Source organism: Ambystoma mexicanum, chromosome 4p (assembly GCF_040938575.1).
Source record: "Ambystoma mexicanum isolate Mex_15411 chromosome 4p, UKY_AmexF1_1, whole genome shotgun sequence".
Lineage (NCBI taxonomy): Eukaryota > Metazoa > Chordata > Amphibia > Caudata > Ambystomatidae > Ambystoma > Ambystoma mexicanum.
Genome location: NC_090927.1, coordinates 708,058,802 through 708,070,955, shown reverse-complemented (window position 1 = coordinate 708,070,955; position 12,154 = coordinate 708,058,802).

Below are 12,154 nucleotides of genomic sequence, written 5' to 3'. Positions count from 1 at the left end.
TTCCTCATCTTCCCGTCTCTTTACTCTCTTTTCACGTACTCTTTGCTCCTCTTCCAACCTTAGCATGTTCTCCTTGTACTGTTCATAGGCTGCGTATTGTGTGCGACTGAGCGGTATTCCTTGCTCTTTGCGATAAAGTTGATCTCGTCTCAGCCTATCCTTCCTTTTTACCTTTTCGTCCTTCATTACCTTCTCCTTTTCTCTCTCCCTTCTTTGCGTCTCATCAGACTTCTCTCTTAGTCTCACATCACCATCGAGTTTCAACAATATCTGTCCTCCCATCCATTCGTCTTTTGCAAATGCTATCTCGTCAGTTCTGCCTTCTCTTCCTTTCCATTCTGTGCTTCGTCTTTCCTCTCCTCATCGCGTCTCTCCTTGTCCCTCAGGACTGTGGAGTTAAAATTAATTTCCTGCTCCTTCTCCTTGATTTCGTCACTACTGTACGTAGGTGACTCATACGCAGGGTTGCTATACCCGGTGGCTGCCTTAAGTTCTCTTAGCGGGTTGAGTCCCTCTGACTTACTCCCCTCGATCTCTGGTTCAGGCGGGGCTGGTGGCGCGGTAGGCGTCTCACCCCTCTCTGTGCATACGTTTAGTATCCAGTCTGCAGGAGGCTCTTCCTCCTTTGGCTGTTCGAACATTTTCCACAGTTCTAGAACAGCAAGATGCTTCTCTAGATTCTTTCCTGTGTATGTGGGATGTAGATAAGGTAAGACGGCTTTAGATAAGGACCCGTTCTGTGGCCACGGCATAAACATTTTGTGGGCGGTACCCTTAACCCACTCTGTGCTGTATTTTTTAAGCTTGGGTGCATGTTTGGGCAACTGCTTGCATAAATGGGCAAGTGGGGTTATCTCTTCCATACTTGAATTTCGTTACCAACAATATTTTATGCTATTTTCACACGTCCAACAGTATGAGTGAGCAGCAAATACGCAAGCTCCAATCCAATCTTTCCCGCCAAAATTCTATATCATCAATTTACTCAAGAACATCAATCCATTGGCGAGTCCCTCCTAGTTACGGAATCGCGTAAAGCCCAAACTTCATGTCAAACAATCAATGATACAGTTCTTTACATTTGACATATAACAGGACACGCATGACAGACATTTGACAGACTAGACGGACACCAGCTGGACACACATATACCTGTCTTCTAATCAATACCCTGACATGGGGTTTAAATGAACCCCATTAGTGCCGTCTTTAATCATCACCGTAGTCTAATCGTCCCCCATTATGTGGGCTCTGAGTTCACGTTTCTTCTGACCGTTGTATTAAAGTGCAGGAACAAGGCAAATCCTCTTACTTTTTCCTCTCGGGTGTCCTCCCGGTAACCTACTTTTTCTCTCGGGTGTTCTCCCGGTAACCTACTTTTTCTCTCCGGTGTCCTCTCGGTAACCTACTTTTTCTCTCCGGTGTCCTCCCAGTAACATACCTTTTCCTCTATTTTACTTCAGTCATTAACCCCTTACATATATATACAGTCTTCTCTACTTTTGACTATTTTATTCTTCTCTGCCACCCTCCGTTACCTTTCCCTTACTTGTTCTAATGCCTACAAGACATTTGCCAAAGTAATGAGTTTATTGTTTCACTCACTGCTCGCATCCTTTCTTCTCTGGAACTTTGGCATCACCGCCCCTCCTTTTTCCCGCCTCTTGCTGTCATTTCGTCTGATCCGCTGCCCGTGGGAATGAGAAGGGTTATGCTTTGAAAGGCAGGTTCCTTCAGAACCACTGCAGATTTTATGGACTTACACTATCATTGTCCACAGGAAGCTTCTCAGTCTACTCAGCCGAATGACGAAGGACTCGCGATATTGCCGAAGCCCTAAATTTACTTTGTGCCGTCTGTCTATGGGTGTCTTAGTATTAATTAATCAATAGTTGAACCATCCTCACACTACCAAGTGTACAGGAGGGCGGAGCATCCACTGACGGGCCCATAGGTCAGAGCTCATCCTATAGTACCTGTAAGACAAGATGGCTGCACCAGGAGGAGTTTGGGGTGCAGGATTCACTTACTCCAACACAATTCAATGAGGACAACTCAACAGTTTGGCAAAGGGAAGTCCGTTTAATGAAAAAGTACAAAATACGGGGAAACAAATGGTAATCAACAGAGTCACGATCGCCTGTCTCGCTTCAACTTCCAAATTCTTCATTCAGACAACTTTTATGGGAAAAATTTGTCATCATTTGACGTGTAGAACTCATAAGTTTGTCATGCAATTCTATTGGTTGGAAAGGTAATTTAAGTATAGGTGCTATATCTGTATATGGTAACAGAGCATGCGGATTGGATAACTCATCAGGTGGGCGTCTACGCCCATCCCACTACATCACTCGTGATAGACGTCACTACAACTACAATGTCTTATTGGTTATACAAGCTATAGGACCCTAGATTATTTGGTCCATTGTGATTGGGTGGGTTACACCCTTAGGCATTAATCTACACTTCGATTGCAGCAGGCAGAATGGACACCCAAATGCGGAGTGCCCCAAGATTCACCCTGCCTCCCTTCCATCAATCAGTACCATTAGGGCTCTGTGTCAATTAGTTGGCTAAAGACGGCCTTGAAACTGTAGCTTCTTATCAGGAAAAGTTATGACATCCTGGGTTCTGGGTGACATCAGACATTGGTACCTCTTTGCCCTTGGCTGGTCACTTGTCTGTTCACTGTGAATCTGCTTCATTTTCCTGTTATTTGCATATTTGATTCTTCCTTAGCATCGCCACCTGCCTGGGGCCTCTTTATCTCGACCTTCACTGGCTGACTGGTATGCTCTGAAGTTTCGATTCTCTGAGGCTGCAGCTCTCCTCCCTTCCCTAGGTTGACCTCCAATTCCCAGGCGTTGAGCTGCTTCTTACTGAGTTTCGATTCCGCTCTTCCCTTTGGCTTTGGCTGGAATATGAATCTTTGCCTTGCTAGCCCTCTGAAACCTGGGCTTAATTCTGCTTTTACAAAATGAAGCTGCACTTGTATAGTGTGCTTTTATTGAGGTAGATATATAGTTGGCGCGTGCTAAGCATTGCAAGCAGTTCCGTTTACTTAGCTTCTTGCGTTTCAAGCCTATTTACAAGCGTTAGCTGGTTGAAGACTTCCATCTCGTTTCGCAGCTACGTTTCCTTACGTCTCTTTATGTATCAACATTGTTTCTTCTTACATGTCCATTAAATCTTTATATTTCGCATTTGTGTGTCATCTTTAGTCCGTCGTTTATGTTCATCTGTACGTCACGTCTGGGCTCTTATGTCGTCACCATTCACCTTCCATTAAGGCTCTGTGGGTCTCTTTGGGGACAGTCTGTAAGTAGTCTTCATTTTGTGTCAGCTGCTGGTAAGGTTGTCCGAGAGGGTACCTTGCAGCCCATGGCTGTCTGGTTATAGGCATTTCAGCCGGTATTGCTCTTCTGATGGGCATCGGGCATAGGGCCAGTATAGCTCTATGTTGGTTCAATTGCTCCTCGTACGTCACGTATTTTGGCGAGTATATTCCTGGTACCTCGAAATGGGGGGCAGGGGTGCAGGCCATGTCTGGGACCTCCTCTACTCTGGTACCCTGCTATACCAGTGCTTCCTCCAGGCAAACACTCACCAACATCCTCTTTGTCGTTCCCTCACCAGACCTATGGACTCTCCATATGGTCTCTGTGCTTTCTCCTTTCTCTTCTTCTCCCATTAATGGTGGCACCTGGTGGGAGGCTCTCCTGGCCTCCTTCCACTCCTCTAAGGTTATCATTAAGGTTTACCTGAATGGTACCGTCTTGGTCCAAGGCCCTCAGGCCAACCTTCTCCTCTATGATAGATGCTTCCCACGCCTCATCAATTTCCTTTCTTCTCCTGCTGTTCCCTCTATGGCTTCCTTGCCTCCCACTGCTGTCTCCTCCTTGGCTACCTTGCCCTCTCCTCCTTTCTCTTTTGCCCCCCTCGGGCTTCTTCTACACCTCTGGAGGGCGTACCTCTAATTTGTACCCCTCCCCGGAAGTCCTACAAGGACGGCAACCTTCTCAGTATTGCCACTCAACTCTCGCTCAGCTGTCAAACACTCCTCTGACATCTGCCGCCTCCTCGAAGAATTGACATCGATCTACTCTGTCTCACTGAGACATGGTTCACGGCCAGCTTTGTCACAAGCTTTGACACTCTCCTCCCAGACGGCTATAAGATCCTTTCCGCGCCCAGGTCCAATCGTTCCAGAGAAGGCATAGCCCTGATCTTCCCTGAGTGGATTCCTGCCTCTGTCATTCCTACGCAGGCCTACTCCTCTTTTGAATGCCTCGTCTGCAGGCTCTCTCTCTCTCTCTCTCCTAGCTATTCCCTTACTCTGGCTACCATCTATCGCCCACCTGGTCAGATCTCCTCCTTCCCCTCTGAGTAGGTGGACCTTTCCTCTTCCCTCCTGGTCTCGACCACTTAACACCTCCTTGGAGACTTTAACATCCACCTGGATGCTTCATGTCCTTCCTCTGGACTCTTTTGCGACCTCTGCAACTCTCCCTCACCCTCTATCCTCCCCTCTGGCCCGACTCACTCAGCCCTTTCTATGCTCCACTCTGCTATATCTGATACTCTCGATGTTCTTGCCCCTGTCATGAGGATCCGCTTGAAGCACAAAGCTAAGTGCAATTCCTGGTACGACTCAGGTCTCGTCACCCTTAAACGCAAGTGCAGGGTGACTGAGAGGAAATGGTGTGCTTCCTGTACATCCTTTGACAAACTGGCCTGCCGCCTGCTCCAAAGGCAATACCAGCTCTCTGTCCACACCATGTAGAGAGCCCTCATCCAAGCCTGTGTCTCTGCGGCATCCAACAAATGGGGCAAACTCTTTAAAATATGCAAGGAGCTGGCCAATCCTGCTGAATTCTCTACCTCGCCTGTCCCCTCCCAGGCTCTCTGCACGGCACTGGCTTCTCATTTCATCTCTAAAACTCATGATATCCTGTCCTCTCTCTCTCTTCCTCTCCTCCTCCTACCTCTACTCCCCTCTCTTCCTCTGGCCCTTCTGTGGCCACCTCCTCTCCCTGCCTTTTCCCTGTTCTCCCCAGACAAGGTTTCTAGACACTCCAATCTATGAAAGTCTTGTTGAAACAGGTTCTACCCTGTTCCTCTAAAACCATCAAGGACCACATAGACACCCAGGCTCCTGCTTTGGCTGACTTCTGTACCAATCATTTGCCAATGGAGTCTTCCCTTCCCCCCTGAAGCACTCCCCTGTGCACCCTCTTCGTAAGAAATCCTCAGCCGACCCCTCCTGCCATGCTAAGTACCGCCCAATATCCATCACTCCTTTCCTGGCCAAACCCCTGGAAAAACTGGCCATCTCCCAGCTTAATCTTCACACTGAATTGGTTGGTTGTCTCCATGACCATCAGTCTGGCTTCAGAGCTGCTAGGAGCACGGAAACTGCTCTCCTGAACATCTGTGAAAACCTGCTGTCCAACCTTGACTCGAATACCCCGTTTCCTCATCTTGATCTCTCTTCTACCTTTGACACGGTCAACCATGCCACCCTGCCCAACCGTCTCCATGATAACCTGGGTATCACCGATCAGGCTCGGTTAACCTCTTTCATCTCCGATCGACCCTCCTGGGTCAAATGTGGGTCCTTCCTCTCCTCTATCTCTACTTGTGGTGTTCCCCAGGGGTCTAACCTCTCTCCCTGGCTGTTCAACCAATACCAGGCCCTTCTTGCCCACCGCATTGCCACACTCTGCCCCAACTTTCAGTGCTATGCAGACAACACTCAGCTCATTTTCAGGCTCCCTTCCGCCACCTCTTCTTCTCTCATCTTTGACTGACTGTCCGCTATCCAGGAGTGGTGTGCTGCTAATGATCTCTGCATTAATGCCAGTAAGACTGAGATTCTCCTCATCAGCACACCTGCTCCCTTCTTTCCTGTCGCTCTCTAGCTGGCCTCTCTTGGCCCTCTTCCTTCTCCCACCTGTGGGGCTAAAAATCTCAGGTTCATCTTCGACTCCAATCCCTCCTCACATCTCTGACGTCTCTAAGAAGTCACACTACCAGCTGTACCTCCTCAAAGGTATTCGTCCTTTCCTCTTCTTCCCCCAGAAGCTCACTGTCTCCAGACCTCTGGTTCTCTCTAGGCTGGACTGCAACAGCCTCTTTCTAAATCTGCCTGCTTCTACTCTCCGCCCTCTGCTACTCATCCAGAACAGGACTGCAAGACTTGTCCTTGGCTACAAGCCCAAGGATCAGATCTCACCAGGACTAAAAGCTCTGCGCTGGCTACCAGTGGCGGCACGGATTAAGTTCAAAACCTGCAGCATTGTTCACAATGCCTTCTGGGGCCTCAATACCGCCAACACTCTCTTCCTAAATACCTTCCTTCTGGAGCTCTTCGCTCATTAGCCTCCAACTCCCTCAGGGTCAGTCGCTTCTCCAAGCAACAAGTTGGTGGTAGATCCCGTTCTTCGGCTGGGGTCTCCCTCTGGAACAACCTCCCTGAAACTTGGAGAACCATCTCCAGTTCCGGAACCACCTCAAGACCTTCCTCTTTGCTTCTGCTTCCTCTCCTCCGCTCCCCTGCTGAATTCTTGACTGAAACTGCACTGGTCACCTGGCTACACTCTGATCCCAGGCCCTCTACCCCTCCAGCTGCAGACCTGCACTGCCTCCCAGGCAACTGCTGTGCTTGGGGGCCGTTTCTGTATCCCTACAGTTCTCACCAGCTCTTGACACTTGATGTCTGCACTTACCCCTGCACTTGCAACTAGCGGACCGCACTTTTACCCACCGTTTTTAATTATTTTTTACTGTTGATACCATGTATTCCACTGCCCCCTACCCACACTTTCCCTTCCCCACTCCCTTCCACTTGCGCATTCTCAATGTCACCTGGCCTAGACAGATTGTTGTCTGTCTTCCATCTGTTCCCCCTCCCTTGCCTCGGCACGCTTTGAAACACTTGTGTATAGGTGCGTTATAAATACCATATCAAATCATATCATATTGACAGCATGCAACCTTGTCAATTATTATTAGGATAAAAGGCATGTTAGGAATGGGCCGATAATTTCCAGGAATCAAAGGGTCAAGATTTTCCTTCTTCAGTAAGGGAGTAATCCATGCCTCAATGTTCTCAGGGACGTGAGCCCATAGAAAGGAACGATTAATACACCTTGTTACCATGGAGTCAATATGGACGCAGAATCTTTAAATAATGTTCCTGGGAAGATATCACCTTTACAGGATGTAGGTTTAAATTTTTGAATAATTTCTAAAACCTCTCTCTCTGAAACTTCATGAAATGAAAAAAAGACTAGTACCCTGAGTAGGTTCTGTAGTAGTATCATTTACATATTGAACAGTCCCTGGTTCTTGATATGTATCTGATGTTGCAGTCGCGTCTGACAAAACCCATCAAGAATATGCCGACACCAGTCATCATTTATGGCAGAAGGGGGCTCAACAGTCAATCCCTTTAATTCCTGAAGGACTGAAAAAAGGTATTTTGACTTAGAAGAAGCCCCTTCTATGCTAGCATTAAAGTTATGTCTTTTAGCTTCATATATTGCAGCTTTATAAAGGCTAGCAGCCTGTTTGTAAGCCGAGACTGAAACATCTGATGGGTGGCTTCTCCAATGTTGTTCTGCTTTCCTTTTCACTCCTCTAGCTAGCAAGACCTCTGTGGTGAGCCATTGGTTACGTCCAGCCAGTTTATTTTGTTTAACTGGTCGGAGAGGAGCTAGGAGATCAAAAGCTTGGTTTATAGCTGACCTAAAGTAATACGTAAACTCCTCTAAAGGTAAGTTCTCTACCAGTGATGGTAGTAATGGCACCACTGCTGCAAGGCTTTGAGAGCAACTTTCTTATGATTACGGATTAAACCTGATGATCTTGTTAGTTAAGGAATGTTACGAAAAGAAAGAGGAACCTCAAAATGAAGTAAAAAGTGATCTGACCAGATGCATCTCTCGAGCAGGTTTAATGTTAATTACTGGTTCTTTGATAACATCCAGTCTAAAGTATTGCCTTCGCTGTGTGTTGAGGTATTAAACTGATCAAAACCCATGGACTTAATTTGTAAAAGGGATGTGGCTTAGGTTAAAAATAACCAAGAATAACAAAAGCTGTGATGTTTTTAGATATGCCTCAGATAAATACCACCAGCTGCTACTCAAAAAGAGGCGTGGTCCTAGGAGGCCTATACAAAATCAAAACACTGAGTGAATGGACTGGGTCAGCATTCCTTTTGAACAACATTGCCTCACATGAATCAAGGCAGGGTGGGGTGGAGATATAAAAATTCAAACCTGGTCTGAAAATCATAGCAACTCCACCCCCTCTACCGCTCAACATGGAGGAACCTATAACCATCAGGAGTAGCAAATGTTACTGTATGACGGGCTGCCTCATGTAACCAGGTCTCAGTAAGTACCAACAGATCAAAGCTATTGCCCATAATAAAGTCGAAGAGTTCTACAACATGTCATACCAGAGACCGTGTATTGAGTAAATCACATTGCAGTGGGGTGCTAGGTAAAGGATAAGCACAGGGAGAGACAAATGGGGCAATGACATTTGCTAAATCAATTAAAGGACCTTGTATGGATGGGCTTGTAACAAGGTTAGTGACATCAAGCTTCTTATTTGAGGAGCTAGAAATACAGAAGAGAAGAAGCCAACGCTTTGGACTGTTCTGGTTGAACCGTTTGTATAATGTCATTTTCTACCATGTTTTCGTCATGTTGCAATCTTAAGAGTCTGACTTTTTTTGAATAGTGGCTACTAGGCTACAATGATCCATAATATTACACAGACCTTGAGACTGGTAGTTTAATATGAGGCTGCTGAAAAGGAAATGACCGGCAAAACAAAACACTTAACTAGCCACAAACCGGCATAAACCGGCATAAACCGGCTTCTACCCGCCAGCAGTGACACGCCCGACAACGTCCTTAAAGGACAGGGAGAATAACAAATTTTATAGGAGTTGTAGTTCCTTAGGAAGCAGGCAGGATATGATGCTGTTCAAAGCCCTCCAAAAGTTTCCAAGTAAAATAAGAGTTTCAAGGACAGGGAGGCCCTAAAGAGTACAGTAAAACTCTTTTAGCACACAAATTCACACTTACATACAAAGATACAATTAAATAAAACGTAATATTACTAATAATTCCTAAAACTAAGTTCTAATAAGATAATGGGTCTACAGAGGAAAACAATGCAATATCAGGCTAAAAAAGTAATTAGATGTAGTATATGCATTTATATCTTCATGATCTTCCCCAATATCCCTTTTAAATCAAAATAGATGCCTTGTAAAATTATAAAGGTTACTGTTTGTGCTTTCATCAGGGGCAATAGTAATTGTTTCATTGTTCTCCACCATATCTGTACCATTTTTTGTAATGGTCCAAATACCATAATAATTAGGAGAAAAACACAAATCATAACAGAATATCACCACAATTCTTATTCCATGAAAGCTCATTGATTTACTTGATGGCAATGAGCCTCTTAAAATCTGGAGCCTCTTCATTTATGTCACACTTTTAGATCAAAAACTGCAAAATAATTGCTAGTTATTCTGAAAATAATGATTATTCTTTGGATTACCAAACCACACTATATTCACGTGTCCTTTTACTAATGCAGCACGAGACTGCAATGTGTAAGCAAAAACAGCATACAAGAATGTGTGTATTGTTATTAAAATGGGTAACATAAGATGAAAAGAGCTTCTCCTCTTTCAGCTCAGGTACATTACAACATTGTTTCTTGAGCCTATCTAAAAAAGTTCCTGGATAACTGGAAGTCTATTTATTCCTTATCCAATGTCGAGAGATATTGGTCTCTACTTTAAAATGCTGCTTTGCTCTTCATTTTCCTTGGCACCTATGGGGATAACTTCTTCCACCTCGAATGGTCCTTCAAAGCAGGCCGTGCTCCAAGGGCGTACAAACTTTCATACCAGCACCTGGTCCACTGGGTGTAAACTGGGTTGTTTTAACAAATCTTAAATCTTCTGCTTCAATGGATTGAACATCTTTGTCACTTCCCTTTGACCTCTTCCTTTGATTTCTGACCTGTTGAGATATGAAATAAACACTTGCAGTCATTGTTAGGTAATCATGCATTTCATCACCTAGTGTCTTCGCTACACTATGAGCATCAGCTTTTATCCTAGTTGGAGGAGAAAGCAGAGTAGTTCTCATGCAGCATCCATTCACCAACTCATGGGGAGATAGTGATCTGAGCCAGGCTGGCTACTTAGGGAATATAGGGCATTGGGCAGGCAATGTAGCCAACCCTTCTTTAAAGTCCTCTTTATTTTTGCAATCCTTTCCTACAATAATCCATTTAATCATTCACAGACGCCATTCACCTGTGGGTGATACATAGAGGAAATCCTATGCTTAATGCCTACTAGAAGAACTATTTCTTCGAACGGTTCATTTCCATTCTCAGACCACAAACCTTGCATACACCTCTTCTTAAAAAAGACCTCACGCACAAGGAACTAGGCAGCACACGTGGTGTCAGGGTGTGTGCATGAACCTGCCTCGATCCAACTAGAAAAAGGACATATCGTGGCCAGCATATATCTGTGGCCGTTGCATGTCTGCAGCATATCCACATAATCTATATGCAGGGGCTGAAATGGGCCATTGGGCCAAGGAATTGATCCTCTCACTGTTCACAAAGTGGGCCCTTTTTCATTTGCTTTAATTAAAATAATTTTTAGCAAAATCACAATAGAGCCAATTCTCTGTGTTACATCAATTTGCAAAGGCAACGAAGGGAACAAACACGAAAATCATTGCAAACTTGTTGACAGAGCACAGCAGCATAGGCCTCGATTCTTCCACGAAGAAATTAGAGGCTCCAGGAATTTAGTCAAGGCAATCATATGACACGGTTTGTTCCCTGCTATCAATAATGACCACCAAATATCCTGTTCTTCACTCTGGCGATCCGACAGTAGATGTCTGAAATGCCTAGTTCGATTTTCCACTAAAGCAGGGTAGGAAGTAACCAAATGCTTTATTGATTCCACAGCTGACAGATCTTTACAGAACCAACATTTGTTAGTCTTATTGCCCTCGAATTGCTTGAATCTCATTTGTCGCTAGTAAATTGAAACGGATGTGTAGAATTTGATCTCTCAATTTTTGGTCTTGTAACTGTCTTAAATATCCACACACTGCATCAAGTTCTTTTTGAAGGAATGTGGGCCATCAATTGAAATTTTTCTGCAGAATTGACGGTGTAAATCCAATCTAATTCATGCAACTTGCGTTTGATCAGCATGGGATTGGTAAGAAGATCCTTGAGTGAGTGACCCGCCTCTTCCAACAAGGCGTATGTTTTTCTTCGCCAAGTCTGCAACACCAGAGTATCGGAGGCGACAATCTCTTTATGCAACATTTCAAAGCTAGCTGGACGGTTGGGTAGAAAACATTTCCGTAGAGAAGCTAAATTCTTCCAGTCGACGGTTGATTTTAATGACGCCAGGCCCAATTCTCACTGTATTATTTGGATTGGTGTTGCAGGAGGCAAACTCAACACCTTTTTCCAAAAGAGGCCTTTGAGTTGTGGCCAGACCGTAGATGGAATATTTGGCATGGCTTCAGATCCCTAAGTGATAGCTGGAACGACCTTGGTTTTATAGAATAGAAGGACTGGAAGGATGGAAAAACGTCCATATTTGCGGTTTATGGCGCGTGCTTGGCTAGTCAATACTTTGATTTTGCCTCTTAACCGGGACACCATTGGAGCTTCAGCCAGCTAAGTCAGATGCCTAAGTACTTAAAAGGTGGTGACTTGTTCAATAGGTCACCCATCAAGCGACCGCGTGTACTTGTGTCTTCCTTTGTTTGAATTGCCTAGGCTTATGATTTTTGTTTTCACTTTGTTGATCTGCACATGATGCAATTTACATTAAACTGTGCCACTTGCTCTAACAAGTTTGGCGAGAACCACTCTTCTGCAATTATAGCAACTAGAGACTCTCGAGTTATATGCATGGGGTAGCGGAGCTACTCCAGTGCTACCCTCAATAATGTAAGATGGCATAACTGGCTTTCCGGTGCTATCCGGTCTCCGAATTGCCTTGGTGGGGGATAAAGAACACCCAACCTTTTGCCATATATCATTTTCTTCTTCTGGTGCTCGACCCTGC